Genomic DNA, 16,962 nt, shown 5'->3' on the forward strand with positions numbered 1-16,962 from the left:
TGTCATTTTCATTGAGAGTGACGGCTTTGGTAAATCCCAGGACTAAAGTTGCAAATTCTCTCGGGAGAGAAATATGTAGGACTTTGGTAATGAACTCAAAGATTCTATCCCAGTAGGCGGTGACACGAGGGCATTTAAATATTAGGTGTTCAAGGTCTCCACCTTCCGCCATACAGTTCCAGCAAGAATCATCGTCTTTGATGTTGTGCAAGAAGAGTCTCCTAGGGGTCCAAAAGGCTTCGTGGAGTAGCCAGAATTTAGTTTGGGACCGTGTAGGGCTAATTTTGTGTCGTGTGGTTGACTCCCAAATTCTGGCACACTCTACTTCCGAGGTTGTTGTGGATGAATATGAATCCCAGAATGACTGTGTGGAGTTAGTCAGGTTGGACCTCTGTGGGCGGATCATTTTGTATATTCTGGACACCTGATGGCCAAGTCTATTGAGTGTGTTTAGGTAGCCAGGAAGGGAGGGGTTGATGTCGTTCAGAGCTGCCTTGATGAGTGCTACCTTGAGGTGTAAGAAATAGTAGAATTCTATGTGTTGGAGTTGAAATCTACTTTGTAATTCACAGAAAGTGAGTGGTGATGAACCTTCAAATAGTTGGTGAGGGAAGTATATTCCTTTCCCTATCCATGTAGAGTTATTTAGTGGTTTCCCTTTGTATGTTAGGGTGTTATTCTGCTATAACGATTCCCACTTCGATTTACGGAATTGGTGAGGTAAAAATTTACTTACATGAAGGAGGGCTGCTTTCGTGTATTTGAAGATGGTTCCTGAGTCTAGAGTGGGGTGTAGTTTAATGGTAAGAAGGGCGGAGGGGTCAAGGCCTTGAAGAAGGGATTTTTCCACAAATAGCCACACCGTGGTGTAGTCTGTGCGTGGAGTTAGCCAGAATGAACCCTGTCTGGCCAAAAAAGCGGTCTGATAGAGCTTAGAATCCGCCAGATTGACGCCTCCCAATGATTTATCAAGACAGAGTTTTTTCAGGCTAATTCTGGCCTTTTTCCCTTGCCAAAGGAAGGAGCAAATCAGTTTGTCTAGCTTGGAATGGAATTCTTCTGAGAAGGTAAGGGGTAGCATTGTGCTCAGGTAATTGACTAGCGGGGATATCATCATTTTTATAGTTTCTACCCGACCCCACCATGTGATAAACCGTGGGGACCAGCCAGCAAGGATTCTTTTAATTTTTGTTAGTGTGGTTGTCTCGTTGTGTTTGAGTGTACTCAGTAGTTTATTGGTGAATTCTATCCCTAGGTATTTTATAACGTCTGTTTGCCAAGCCAGACCCGAGTCACCAAGGACTTCTTTGGTGGTGAGGACATTTAGTGGTTTGACTTCGGATTTGTCCTTGTTTAACTTATACCCAGATAGGACCGAATATTTGCTGATTGAGGTCATGAGTCCCTCAATGGATTTGGAGGGGTTTTCTGTAGCAATCAGTATATCGTTAACATATGCTGCTAATTTTATCCGAGTATCTCTGAAGGAGACTCCCTTGATGTCTTCATTCCATTTGATATCAGTTAGGAGGGGTTCAAGGGCCAGAAGGAAGAGTGCCGGTGAAAGCGGGCAACCTTGCCTAGTACCCTGGTAGAGGCGAAATGGATTGGAGAGGGTGGCGTTGATTGCTATTCGAGCTGAGGGGGAGGAGTATAGGGCCATCACCATTGTGATGAAAGAGTGACCGAGGTTGAATGAGCACATACATTGCTGAAGAAAGGGCCATGAAACCTTATCGAAGGCTTTTTCAGCGTCTAGGGTTATCGCGACCATTGGAGATTGGCAGTTTTTAGCTTTATCTAGTATATGGCACAGGAGTCTGGTATTGTCGTTCGACAACCTGTGTTTCAGGAAGCCAACTTGCGACGGGCTTATCAGATTGGGGAGAACAGCGTTTAATCTATTTGCTAAGATCTTGGCATATATCTTGCAATCAAGATTTATTAATGAGATGGGGCGGTAGTTTTTGGTTTGGAGAGGGTCTTTCCCTTCTTTAGGGATAACAATTATCGTAGCCTCACTCATTGAGGGGGAAATACTACCACTGGACGCGGTAGAATTGAAAACTGTTTGGAGCGTAGGGGTAAGTTGGTTTTCAAAGTCTTTATAAAAAGATGAAGAAAAGCCATCTAGACCGGGGGCTTTGTTGCTCTTCAGTGTTTTGATGGCTGCTGAAATCTCTGTTTTACTGATGGGGGACCCTAATTGTAGTTTGTCAGCTTCTGATAATTTAGGGAGGTCGAGGGACTCAAGGTAGTCGGTGCAAGCTGTTATGTCCAGGGGTTTGTCGTTCCTGTAAAGCTCTTCATAGAAGGTTTTAAATGTGTCTAAGATTTTGGTCTGGTTGGTGTGGGTGTTGTTTGCGGAATCTTTTATTGAAGATATGGTTGACGGCTTTTGTTTGTGTTTGAGGTAAGAAGCTAGCAGTTTACCCGCTTTGTTCCCCTCGCATAACTTTAGGGCTTTAAATCGGTTGATCCATACACCCGCTCTTTTACTAGTGATGGCATTGTATTCATATTTCTTTTTGATTATGAGGTCGAGGGGCTTGGGATCTTGGGGGTTTGTTTTGTGTTGGGATTCTAAAGATCTGATTTCTTGTTCCAGGTCTTTGTTTAGCGCCTTGTTGGTTTTGGCTCTGATATTGATAATGACTCCACGGATCGTGGCTTTAAGAGCGTCCCATAGGGTGTTAGGCGCGGTGTTTGGGATATTATTTAGAAGTAAGTATTCTTCAATGGCGTTTGCTATCAGAAGTTTGTCGTCAGGATTGGTTAGGGTTTCCTCATTAAAGCGCCATCTTCTAGGTGGACGGATCGAGCGGGATCCGGCAAGCTTGGTGTGGATACAGGCATGATCGGAAACCAGTTTGGGGGAAATGTCGGTTTCCTCAATCAAGTGTGTGAAAGAAGTGGAGACTAGGATAAAATCAATACGCGAGTAGGAGTTGTGAGGAGCGGAGTAAAAGGTGTAGTCCCTCTCATCGGGATTCCGGAGCCGCCATGAGTCCTTTAGGCAGTAACGCTCACAGAGACGTAGTAGGGCCTCATGCGATCGTGAAGGGTGGAATGAGCACTTGCACTGCCTGTCCAGTATGGGATCGAGGGGCAGGTTAAAGTCGCCCCCCACTATCAGAAGGTCATCTTGTGGGATATGCTCCATTGAGCGAGAGACTGAGTCCCAGAACTCGGGGTCATCTGAATTGGGGCCGTAAATGTTCACCACGTGGATGGGGTCATCTTCTCTGCGTAGATGGGTCACTAATAGTCTACCTTCTGTGTCGTGAGTGTGTGATATCAGTGTCAGATTGGACTTTTTCGATAACAGGGTGATTACTCCACACTTTTTGTGTGACGCAGGAGAGGACAGAACATGGGAAGACCAGTGGATGTTAAGGAAGCATAAGTCATCCTCTGATAGCTTGGTTTCCTGCAGTAGGACGATATCCCCTTTTGTTTTAGCAAGATATTCGAACACTTTCCGCCTTTTCACAGGATGATTAAGTCCTTTGACATTCAAGGAGATTATGTTAAGATCGTCTGTAAATGATTTGGTGTTAGACATTGGTATGACACTTTACCGCTAGATAGAGAGCTGGCGGAGAGTCGTGTGATGAGCGAGTTGTCGTGACAGACTCACGCGTATTGAGTTGGAAATGTAGGTCAAGTTTTAGTGTGAAACTTACGGATAGGCTGTATACGGCAGTGTGATGAGATGCAAGTCTACAGATAGGGTTGGGGATACAGTAGGGAAGCAACGGACTTGGTGTGCTGGGTTGTGAATGTTATCTCTGTAAAGAACAGACACCATCAAAAACCAAAAACAATACAAAATGAAGTAAAAAGCTCTTAAACTCTGACGTGTTTTATCCCCTACATACTCTCTCATTTCCAATTTCCCCAGGTGACCCCTCCCTCTCCCCCCACCCTCCACCCCCCAAATACGTACGTAGGGAGTACGACGACAGTACCTTGCTAAGCAAAACAGGAGTGACAATAACAGTAGCAATGTCATATTAGCAATCCCAATGTTGAACGTAGTTGGGTTGAATATCAAACGAGCATATGGCTCAGAATAAACTTTGTTAACAGTAATACCATTAAGCGAGACATACTTAGGTATTGGTATAACTTTGAAAACAAGTAGGCAAAGATCTATTCTGTAAAGCAATGGAGCTATGTAGGCAGCGGCCTACTTGGTATGTGAAACGCGTGTTAACACGCGCATAGTGTACCGGCTGAATCAAACTACCCAAAACAAAGACGAAGTAGGTGAAGTATTAGATCTAGGTGTGTGGAAGCCTACCTGGAAGGCGAAAGGCACATTATAGTGAGTATATTGTACTAGTTGTACCAAACAGCACAAAGCAAGATTCACTAAGAAACACAAGCAGTCTTTCATTACAAGAAGTCACTGGATTGGCCCAGGTGGCCTAGTCTATAAACTCACGGTACAGAGGGCTCGGCGAGACTGAACGTTAGGCTTTATGGCCGGAAGTCAGGAGCCGGATAGAGTTCTTTGAGGAAAGGCCCATCATGAGGCAGCCGGTGAAATTCCGCAGAGGAAACAACAAAAGTCAATGATCCAAGTGGGCTGCGTCATGTTGGTTCAGACATGTGGTCTTCCTTTTGTTGGACAGTCCAATTGATTGATCCATTTCTTGAGTTGGGCAGTCTTCGAGATGACATGCCAGGTCTCTCGGGTCCCCGAAGAATCTTGGGCATCCATTTATCGTGACTTTTAACTTGGCGGGCCCTGCGAAAGAGAAGGGGATGTTCTTGGATCTAAGCTTGGGTCGGAGGTTGAGGAAACCCTTGCGCACCTCCACCGTATCCTTAGAGAAGTCCTGTGTGAAGATGATCTTGTGACCTTCCCAGATGATGGAGTGGTTTTTTCTTGCATATTGGAGAATCAGTTCAACGTGCTGAAATCTAAGCGGTTTGCATATCATCGGTCTGGGCCCTTTAGTATGTTTGGTCGTGAAGGTGGGGATCCTGTGCGCCCTGTCCAATTCGAGGTCATGTGGGAATTCAGTCTTGGTGATCATGGGGATCCATGATTCTAGGAAAGCCACGCAAGATACAGCATCTTTTTCTGCTTTTTCTGGTATGCCGAAAATTCTAACGTTCCCCCGTCTATTGCGGTCTTCCAACTCAGCATTGTGACGTCTGAGGGTGTCGGTGACAGTTTCCAGGCGTTGGATTCTGGATGCCGACTGGCGTGAGAGATCCTCTACTTCGCTAATGTGTTGCTCTGCTGACCCCAAGCCTGAGTTTAGAGCACTCATGTCGGCCCTGATCGCTGTTAGTTCGAGTTGCATTGAGTCCGTATTACCCTTGGTGGATTTGGAGATATCAGTAAGGTCTGCCAATTTTTTTAAGATCATATCCATCGTAGCCGCCACGTCCGCTTTGCTTTTAATGGGAGAGTCGGAAATCACAGGGTCTGGTCTCACCTTCTTTGGGTTGTTCCTGTCTTCTCTGTTCGCCATTTTAGTAGGGTAGGTTGGCGATAGTAGCAATCGCTGTTTTGCGCAGAAAGAGGCTGAACTCAGGAGGACCCAGATAAAGAGCGAAGGTACACAATGGCTAGTGACCGGTGCCTGGACGAGAGCTGGTGACCAAGGTCCCATGGATAAGACGGAGGTACGAACAGATCGCCGGAAACACCCGAGCGTCGGACAGGTGAACACTTTCCGTTCGCGGTGGTCTTGTGTTGTGCAGAGACCTCTTCAGTCGAGTAGAGTAGTATATGATCTTACTTTGCAGGTGACCGCCTCCACATGGCTCGAAGATCAGCAATATGTTTACATCAAACAGTGTGGGTACCCATGGGCTGCGGACACGAGGTAAGTACTGAGCTCACAATGTACCTGAGATTCATAGCAATAAGGCTTGCGCCTCTCTCCTCATGCTGGTGGTAATGAGGGCTATTGCTGGGCGGAGGGCTTATGCTGGCAGAGGTTTGTGTCTTAGGTTTCCGCCTTATGGTAATGGTGCGAAGGCTTGGGAGGCTCTCTTCATGTTGATAGTGGTGAGGGCTTGTGCTCGACAGAGATTCTCCTCCTTTTGGTGGTAGTAGTGAGGATTTTGCAGTGCAAAGTACTTATACTGGGAAAAGGGCTTCGCTTATGGTATCGGTGCGGAGCGCTATTTGGGAGCCGAGACCTGAAGGAATCTGACCAAGGGCTGGGCAGAGGGCCTCGTTTAATGTTGGGGTAAGTTGTTCACTTCACGTTTTCTTTGTTTGTAGAAGTATTAGGCGATTAGGTTAGGCGATCGCGCATCGGGGGGAGCCGCCATTTTAAGGTCAGGCAGGACGGGCAGATCAGTAGGTTACCACGGCTGCTTTTGGCAATAATCCTCACCTTTTAAAGGGGCTGTTGAGAGGCTTAGGTGAGGTGCTCTTTCCCCCGGTCACGCCGGCCTTGATCGCTGGCATTGGAGAGCGGAACCAGCTCAATCCGTCAGGCCTAACTATTGCGACAATGCAGCGCCATTTTAGGTGTCTTCCGATGTCGGCGCGTGGAGGGCTGAAGACCTGCTAAAAGTCTTCAAATACGGGTCCACAGAACCAGCTCAGGCATCCGGAGGGCTCCACATATCGTGGGACATCAGGCTCCTCGATTTCCGTTCAAGTTGTATTGCGAGTACATCGGGAAAAGGTCGTAGTCGCTCTCTTGTATTACGGAGCTCCAGGTTAGGCGGCCATTGATCAATAAGTAACTTAACAATTATCCAACGGCCCTCAAGATCATTCTCCTGATGAACTACTGAAAATTGGTGTTTTTTATGACATAGTATAGATAAGCCATTTTTCTTTCCTAAAGCGGGGGAAGAGAAAACATGACCCACCCAACCTCTTTTCAATTTAGCTGCTTCAACTTCTGATAAGAGAGTTTCGTTTTTTTTGTTGTTTTTTTTTAGTAGTTCTGACGTATCTGTAAGCGCAAAAGTGACGCATTGCTGGAGTGTGTCACAAAAGTCATGCAACTCCAGCAATGCGTCCTTTCACCTTGGGCAAGCCCCATGTGAAAGGGCCTGCGTCAGTCTCACGCCTGCTAGGAGGCAGGCGCAAGATTTTGACGCATCGGCATACTAGAAGTGATGCAGTGAAATCACATAGAATTCACTGCGTCACTTCTACGAGGCTTTTTATGGGTGGACGCCCCCCTGCATACAATATACGTGAGGCAAGTATAATGTAGCGCAGGGGTTTACAAAGTGACGCATCTGCTTAGATGCGTCACTTTGCAAATAGTGCGCAACAGGAGGCATGTTTTACGCCGCCGAGGCATCACAAAAAGTGACGAATCGGAAGCGCACAACTAAGGCCCTGTGTATTGTGCTTGTGCGCAAGAATAGTACAATTCAAAGTCTGGAGCTGCCTGGCTGCTTTGTTCGTATGGTAATGCCCAGTTGAACCATAATTTTCAGGGATGATTGTCTCTCAGACTTGACTCACCCAAATGCCAAGGTCCTTGAGGGATGTGGTGAACCAGGGGATGGAAGAATCAAGTTGCTGCTACACTGTCACAGACTTGTTCCAGTATATAGCTATCCCTGATAGTATGCGGTACAAGGTACTTTTTGAATGACAGGTGTAAACTATTGACCAGGGTTACAGAGAAAGAGTGTAATGTCATCTACATAGAGGGATACAGTTAGATTGCATGGTAAAAATGCAATTCCCTTGTGCCTGTACTGTTGCCTGACGGAGCAGTCCATGATCAGGCCAAAGGTTCCTGCCTTTCAGGTGCCTCGTGTAATATCAAATAGGTCAGACGTCAGGCCGTTCACTCACCCTCTGGCCTTAAGGATAGTGTATATTATTTTATAAAGCAAAGGAAACTTACTGGAAACTTCATGCTGCCCCACTCAACAGGATAAAATGCTTTGGTGGCGTCTAACATTACCCCACTACTTCGCCTTGCCTTGGGTTTATTTGGTTCAATAATGAAGGCAGTGTTTGCAAATTGTGTGATGTGGAACGTTCAGGTAAAAAACCCGCTTGGTCATGGAGAATCAAGTTTGGAAGCAGGAGTAGAATTCTGTTAGTGAGGATTTTGGCAAAAATCTTAGCATCAGTATTGATAAGTGAGAATGGAGGGTAGAAATCTGGTCATTGTCAATGCTTTCTAGGTTGTTATACTATAATTGGTATAGCATCTTGGAAGGAGGGAGGAAGAGAACTACTCTTCCAAGCCTCAGTAAAGACTAGCTGGAGTCTGGGTGCCAGATTGGTATTGTAGGCTTTATATAATTCAGTTGTAATTGCGTCAACTCCTGGCGACTTACCTGTGTGTAGGCCGTCTGGCCTCTTGATTTCATCCACTGTCATGGGTTCCTCAAAAAAAAGCAGTGAGGCCCCTCCAGCCCCTTTAACCAGGCCAGTGCATTCCTATCAAAGTAGGCTGTATAGTCTGCTAGGGTGGCATAGTGATGCAATTATAAAAGTTGAAGTAGTGGTACACAAATAATCATAAATTAGCCCCCGACTCGTGACGAAATTATTCATCATCGATTTGGAATTGTGGCACGATAGGGGATCCCTTTTTCTTTCTCATCGAGCTGTCAGCCTCTCCATATTTGTGGGCAGAGGCAAAGTAGGACTGGTGTTTAGCTCCATTTGGTTAATCACAAAACTCATCAAGCTTGGATCCTGCAGTGGGGTTAAGACTATTGTTGTTCTAGGGCAGCGGTCTCCAATCTTTTCTGTACTGAAAGCTACTTATGTTCAATTAAACGCATTCAGAGCTTCTAATATTATTAGTGTTGTATAATCTCAATTTTGTGATATGTATTTGTGACTCAACCATGCAAAAGCGTTCTAATATAATAAGCTGGGCAGCACAGCTGGAGAGCTACAGCAGCTCACAAGCTACTGGTTGGAGACTCCTGTTCGTACTCAGGCCACCCTGGCTGATTAGTTCCTTCTCTAGGATGTTTGCGGATAGCTGTTCACACTCCATGTTGTTTGGCAAAACTTATCTCCCTTCTGTAAGCTTCAAATGAAGCTTGACACTTTCAGGAGGCCCTTAGATCCTATCAGCATACAAAGCTCAGCTTTGCCTATCTGTGTTGTGTTCTCTGCATTGCAAGTGTCGAGTTTTGCACTGTGAGGAAATTAGTCGCAGGCATTATAGTCTGAGTCCCAAGGGCCAACAAGGGACATCAATCAAGTGTGCCTAGTGCACCAGCACTCGCAGGTGTGCTTGCGACTGCCTCCAGGTTAGTCTCCGACAGAATCCATGGAGGCAAGGGGCTTCTTCGCAGTCCCTAGAGTGATCCCTTAGTCACACTAAACACCCATGCTTCCCTGTTTGGCGCCGTATCCATCCCCGGTGCACACCATGCCAGGTCATGATGGCAAAGTTAAGGTCAGATTATGGGAGTTCTGCTGCAATCCCAGATATACCAGCAGTGTGGGACTCTATGTCAGACAGGGAGATCAAGTCAATAGTTCTCCCCAGAGTGTGCTCCTCCATCTCCAGTTTAACGTGGCCCCGCCCTCCCGGCTAGAGCACCACTCTGGGCAGCACAAGCAGGCTGTGGCCTGTGATAGAATCACACTTGTGTATGCCCCCACCTGCTTTGCCAAGCCTGAAAATATGCGGTGGGGCCCTGCATCCCTGCAGCTCTCTGTATTGGCCCAACACAGCACTGCCTCGGCGCAGGCCTGATTAGGCTTACTGCTCCTCTGGTCAGGCCTAAGATGCGCTGACCTGCTACGAGTTGTTAGTAGTTGTAATCATTGGCACAGGCTTATGCTTGGATGAGAGTTTGACTTTAACCCTGTTTTTTGAATGAATTTCTGATATTAACACATAGACCCTCTGCTTTGACAATAAGCGAGAGCAGTTACCCCCCTGAAAAGCTGAGCTGTAGACAGTGTAACAGGTGCTCTGGGTGAGATTGTTCTAGCTTGGTGTTTGTATGTAGAGTTGAAAATGCCACACTATTATCCTCTGTCGACCATTTTGATCTGTAGCCTGTTTGTGATAAAATGTTTACAATAATTAATTACTTGTTGTCTGGGCTTCTAGTTTACAGCACAACTTCCAAGTACAGATGTCCTTATATGGGTATAGCAATGATATCATATGGCAGCTCTTAAATTAACTGGACCTTTCTATTAAATGATGAAGTGCTTATTTTAAATATCTCTTTCAATGAAGTATCATTTGTTTGTTTGGTTATATCTCCTCTGTCTCCTCTTGACCAGGTTGGGTTTCAGACATCTTGAACCATCTCTTCCTTAAATATATAAGGTACACAAATAGATGGCTGGTTGATCTGCACAGTGCAGCACACATGCAAAGGGTTTTATGACGGAACCACTCATGCGTTTACCTCGCATGCCAGTTCTACGCAGGCTGAACGACGAAAATGTTAACCATGAATATGCCGTTACCACGTATGCGTTGTTAAGGCATGTATGGTAAACATATATCCGTGGGTAAGACTTTACAGGTAAGTGATAACCCCCTACCCATGCCCGCAGTTGAGTTCCTAAAATATCCCACTCCCCCCAACCCTGATAACTTTTTTGCTCCTGTCGTCCCCATATCCCTAAAAACAACCCCTGAGGTTCTGTGAATTCTGAACCCGTCTTTCAAATGTCATGGTTCCGTTACGATTTGGGTAACGAGGAACCGTAACCGATGAGTTCGGCAAGTACAAGTGATTTCGCTACGTTACGCACAAGGATTCGCAGTATATTTGAAGATTTCGTTCTGAATTTTGGTTTCCATTTTGTGCATTGCAGCCATTTTGTGGTTGCCCTCACATAGACCGATGACTACGGCCGAACAAGTCTTTAGTACACGTACACTTTAGCTGACTCCTGAATGACCTGAGTGAACTGACCCTGTTGCCTGAAGCCGACCTTGTTAGGCCAGTTCCTTTCCCAGTAGCTGATCAAGATTGAGGATCAAAGCACAGGACATCGTAAAAGTTATACTACACACAAATATGTCTTATCCTTCTCCCACCTGTTTCTGTTTCTTCCTTTATGGCTTATTTATGATATGAGATGTGGTCCTTTTTATTATGGGTTCGTTCGACTTGTCTAAAGAAGAATGTTGGGTTTGACCGATGATTGATCATGGGCTGGGCAACTGAAAAGTGGGTTTTACCGTCATGGAATACCTTTGGTGTGAATACATGTGATTGGACAGTTTGTAAATGTTAGGTATTTGTCTGGAATGTGATTTTTGGCATAAAAAGGGATGACTTGCTTTGTACAATTGAGCAGACTCCTGAGAACTCATACCGTGATGACTGCTAGGACTTCTGTTACTGGCTGCAGTCAATAAATTCAATCTTTGACGTCACCACGAAGAGTCCCGTGTCTCTGTACTCTAGGACAGGTGAACCCGAAGACTTTGGGCATGCCCCTGGCGCCGCTGGGTCATAAATAACCCGGTTTTTCAGTTGGCGCCCACGTGGGGCGACATCAAACGGTACCGGTCCAAGCCTGAAGATCGTGAGGAGCTTCGTAGAGAAAATTCCGGTAGATGGCCCCCACTTCATCGACCCCGGCATGTCGAACGTTGACTGAAGGTCTTTGCTGCGAGGTTTCCCGCTTTCTAGACGGCTACAAAGGACCGCTGCCCTGACTGTCGCCCTGTCTTGGCCCCCCCTTTGTGAAGCTTTGTAAGGCGAGACGATAGACGGGTCTTCTGGTGACGTGACTGATACCTCAGTTAAGTATAAGTGGGTCGCTCCCAGTCCTTAGTTTTTGGTTCTTTGGTTCTTAGTTTATTTGGTCCTTAGTTTTGATTTGAAAATTGCAATTTCCAAAGCCGAGGGTCTCGTATATTTACGAGGGTATCGGTAAAGATAATCCCTTGAAGTTTGAAGCTCGATTAGTGAGCGAAGATGCCTAATCATAGCAAATTTGGTACTTGGTTTGGTTGTGGTTGCAACAGGGATTCCCGATTGGAGGATTTGTGTCCGATACCTCCGGTGGAACTCCGACTTATGAGCTCTATTCTAAACACGGCGTGGGCCCCATTACGTTCAATGAAGTATGGGTCCACTACACTAGAAAAGACGGTGTTTTACGATGGCCCCAACATGGTCGTTTTGATACTGAGATTTTAGATAATCTAGAAACGAAATTGTTTAAAAAGAAAGTCCGGCCGGCAATGTTTGACTCTTTTCGCCTTTGGCGTAAAGAAGCCAGACAACGAGAAATAAAACAAGCTAAAAGAGATAAGAGAGAAAAGGGGTTGTCGATAATCCAAGCTTCTAGGCAGTTTAAAGAAGCCGAAGAAGATAAAGCAATTGAGTTATCAGATAGGCAACATAATATGGCTATTGATAAATGTTATCCAGCATTGCCACCTCTCTTTGAGAAGGCGACAAAGGATCCTGAAAAGGACCCTTTAATGTCACATTTGTTGAGATTACCACCCCCTTATGCACAGAGTGCTACGGCACCTCCGCAACCTCCAGTTGCACAACCTTTTGTTGCTGCTCAACCATCGGCTCCTCCTCAGCTGGTTCTTCCTCCTACGGCGCAGCCTCCTCTGGGGCTGCCGACTTTGCTATCGGTTTTTTCTGGAACTACTTTGCCTTATTCTGCTGTACCTTCAACTTCTCTTGCTACTAATCTTACACTTCTATCACCTCAGAATACTTTGTCTCCTGTCCTTATGACAGGTTCTCCTTCTGCTCGACAACGAATGACTGATACTGTTACTGGTCTTTTGTCTCCTTTCTTTGGGTCATTGAGTATGACCCCTGTTTCTGCACATAAACAAATGCGTAGTCAGCTACCTGGTCCCGAAGAACGGGCAGTGTTAGATCTCTTGGCTCGCAGATGGGTTTCGAATGTTTCGAGGTATAACTTGGAGTCAGTTATGGATGTTTTCCAGCAGTGGGAGGCACCGAAACCAAGGTATGTTTTTGAAGTTATGTGTACTTTCCTTCGTGAGGAATGGGAAGATAATGATTTGGGTTCAGTCCCTGTAGAATTGCTAAATGTCCAGTCTGAGTTTGCAAAAGGGATGATAGTGGGTCCCGGAATTGAGGAAGCAGTTGCGATGGTACTTGCATTTAGAAACGGTTTCCCTTCTCAGCGACTGTTTGAGCCTGATTCCGCAGTTAGGAGGAAAGTGAGACAGTATCCGATGAGAGAAGTTCCTCCAGTGTGGCGTGATACGGTAGCTGCTGGTCCGAATAATGTTCCCCCAGCTATACCAGCACATTTTCAAAGAGTATGGGTACATGTGCCATGGAAGAGAGTAGAAGTTTTGGTCCTTAAACAGTCTTTACCTGATCCCCGTAAGAATCCAGCTGGCTATTACCAAAAATTGTCTCCGACAGTTGACGTATGCATCATGAATTTAGCCGACATAGATATGCTGTTGGGTAACGTAGTAACTCAACCTCTATAGGCAAAGATTCGTCATGAGGATCATGCAGTTCAATTAGGTGACTCATGGCGTCCACAGCAGCACATATTGCTGCTGTAGACGCCAGACAAGTTGGTGGTTCTAAGCCTGAGGCTCTAGTGGCAGAACTACCTGGCAGAATTATAAATCTTATGAAAACGATAATGCCAGCTTTATGAGTAAATTGGGACAAGTTAGCAGCATGCAAGCAGAAGAAGGACGAAAGTGTATCTGATTTCTTCACTAGGTTTGAAGAGACATTTATAGATCATAGTGGTCAGGATATGAGTATGGAAGGTGGGCAGAGATTGTTCGTAGATAAGTTTGTCTTTAACTTACTTCCTGAACTGTGTAATAAGTTGAAAGATTCTGAAAGTTCTTGGGCTGTTTCCTCGTCGGCCCAGATATTGGCAACTGCACAGTACTATGAGAATAGGGATAAGGACGAGAAAGATAGAGTAGAGAAAAAGACTAAAGACTTCAAGACAAAGGTTCTTTTGCAGCAGGCGTATCCGCCTCGCTCGAATCAGCAAGAATCGCAGCAACGCCCACAGTTTCAGCACCCTTCACCATTTTAGAGACCGCAACAGAACGTTGGGTATTTTCCTCCAAGACCACCCTTGGGTTTGAATCAGTGTGCGTATTGTAAGGAGGAAGGTCATTATAAAAATGAGTGCCCTGTGTTGCGACAGCGTGCGAGTGGTATGACGGCCCCGAGAGGTCGTGGTGGTTTTCAGCAAGTGTCTAGGGGTAGAGGACGTGGTGCGTTTCCTCAGAATGAACGTTCCTTTCCCCCACAAAATTCTATGAATTGTTTTGATCAACAGAAAATTGCGTCTTGTCCGTCGACTCAGTACTATGCTGACGACTATTATGTTGAGAGTGAGAATGCTGACTATAATGATTGTTAGGACAGCCATGGACAAAGAGAGGGAGTAGTGTCGGTTCCTGTAGATCAGAGTGGGCCTTATGTTGCAGTAGCCACATCGGGTGTGGTAAAGCCTTTTCTTTTGGATACTGGTGCAGCGAAGAGTTCTATCATGCACTCTAAACTCCCTGGCGCACCTTTGTCTGGCTTAATGAATGTTTCGGTAGGATTCTCTGGCGCCCCAGTTCGTAATCCAGTTTCTAGTCCTTTGTCTCTTTCTATAGGGCCTTGTGAATTGGAAGCACCTCTCATTTTAACGACAGGTTGTGGTGAGAATTTGTTAGGCTTGGATTTGTTGAAAAGGTTGAATGCGACATTGCATTGTTCTCCTTCGGGAGTACAGCTTACATTGGGTAAGAAAGTGATTTCTCCGATGTATTTGTCTAAAGATCGGCTTCCACCGGAATTGCGTTCTCTCCCTGATACTCTTTGGGCTACTGGTCCTAATGATGTGGGTCTTTTGGAGATTCCACCTTACGTTGTAACGCTTAAAGCGAATGTCAAATTGCCACGTATCCCCCAATATAGGATTTCTAGCGATTGTGAAAGAGCGCTTTCAGCAATCATTTATGATTTAATTGAGAAAGATGTGATTGAAAAAACGAGAGGTAATGTGTGTAACAGTCCGGTTTTGCCTGTCTTGAAGCGCACTGACTCTTCTCAGCCACCTGTTTACAGGTTTGTAATCGATCTTAGAGAGGTTAACAAGATTGTCGTGCCACAATTCCCACTTGTTCCAGACATTACTGCTTTACTGACCATGATTCCTGCTTCAGCTGCCTGGTTTTCAGTCATAGACTTGAAAAATGCTTTCTTCAGTATTCCAATTGCTGAGGAGAGTAGAGATATTTTTGGCTTCTCTTTAGGAGGCCGAAGCTTCCGGTTTAAACGCGCTCCCCAAGGCTATTGTGAAAGTCCTTCCATTTATAGCCAGGCTTTGAAAACTCAGCTTGACACTCTTGCGATGCCTGCTGGTACTGCTCTTATTCAGTATGTTGACGATTTGTTAGTGGCTGCTGATGATGAGGAAACTTGTAAAGAAGCTACTCTTTCTTTGTTACGACATATGTCTGACTTGCATCATAAAGTGTCCCCTACAAAGCTGCAGTATTGTCGCCAAGAAGTGACCTACTTAGGTCATCTCTTGTCGAAGGAGGGAAGAAGGTTGACCCCAGAACGAACTCAAGCGATTGCTCGAATGACTGTGCCAAATACGCAGAGAGAGGTACGTGCTTTTCTGGGTATCACATCATATTGTAGACAATGGAATCCGAATTTTTCTTTGCTGGCGAAACCTCTGTTGGCATTGACTTGTAAGGATATACCGAATCCTCTTCCTTGGTCTGACGATTGTCAGAAGAGTTTTTCTGAATTGTGTGATGCATTGTGCTCGGCTCTAGTGTTTGGTACTCCCGACTACAGTAAGCCTTTTACACTGTACGTCCACGAGAGAGAGGGTTGTGCATTGTCAGTTTTGACTCATCAGTTTGGTGATAAGCAGCGTCCATGTGCGTATTTCTCGTTGACTTTAGATCCGGTAGCTTGAGCGTTGCCAAGTTGCTTAAGAGCTACAGCGGCAGCGGCTGTTTCTATCCGACAGTCTGCTGGATTGGTGATGGACAATACGTTGGTTGTGATGGTTCCACATGCAGTGGACACTTTATTAAATTGAACCAAGACTCAGCACCTTACTAGTGCGAGGTTGTCGGGTTATGAGTTGACGCTTTTGGCTAGTCATGTGCACATAAAGCGGTGCAATGTGTTGAATCCAGCTACGTTGTTGCCGACGTCTGTGGATACAGATGGTCAGGAACAGCATGATTCTCTTTTGAGGACGGAAGAGGAGACGAAGGGTAGGATTGACTTGAAAGATTCTCCTCTTCCGGATCCTGATGGTACGTTATGGGTTGATGGTTCATGCTACAAGCTCCCGAATGGTGATACGTCTGCAGCATATGCCATAACGACATTATGCACAATTGTTGAAACAGCACGAGTGAGCCATAATTCGGCGCAAGCAGCGGAATTCATTGCATTAACGAGAGCATGTGTTTTATCTGAGGGAAAGAGAGTGAATGTGTACACTGATAGTCAGTATGCGTTTGGTGTTGCCCACAGTTTTGGACGCTTGTGGAGAGAAAGAGGATTTCTGACGTCGCATGGGACTAAGATTCAACATGGACAGTTGGTGAATGAGCTTCTGGAGTCACTTACTTTGCTGAAGCAAGTTGCGATTGTGAAGTGTAGTGCTCATCGGAAGGTTACGGATGATGTTGGTCGTGGCAATGCGTTTGCGGATGAAGTTGCGAAAGAAACAGCGAGAAATGTGATGAGTAGAATGTATGTTGCAGGCCCTGCAAGATGGATTGGTGCAGCGGGAATGTGTGAAGATACGATTGAGAGTGTGAAATCAATCCAAGCTGAAGCTACTGAAAGTGAAAAGAGCGTGTGGAGAGAAACTACGGGTAGATTGGATTCGACTGGTTGTTGGGTTGAGTTATCAGAAAACCAAAGATGGATGTTGCCGGATGCATATGTGCTTGCGGTGGTTACGATGGCACATGGTTTGTCCCACATTAGTGTGAAAGGAATTTGTAAGTTGTTGGCTCCAGTATGGCAGAATACTGGAAT

This window comes from Lissotriton helveticus, chromosome 3_2, assembly GCF_964261635.1.
Source record: "Lissotriton helveticus chromosome 3_2, aLisHel1.1, whole genome shotgun sequence".
Lineage (NCBI taxonomy): Eukaryota > Metazoa > Chordata > Amphibia > Caudata > Salamandridae > Lissotriton > Lissotriton helveticus.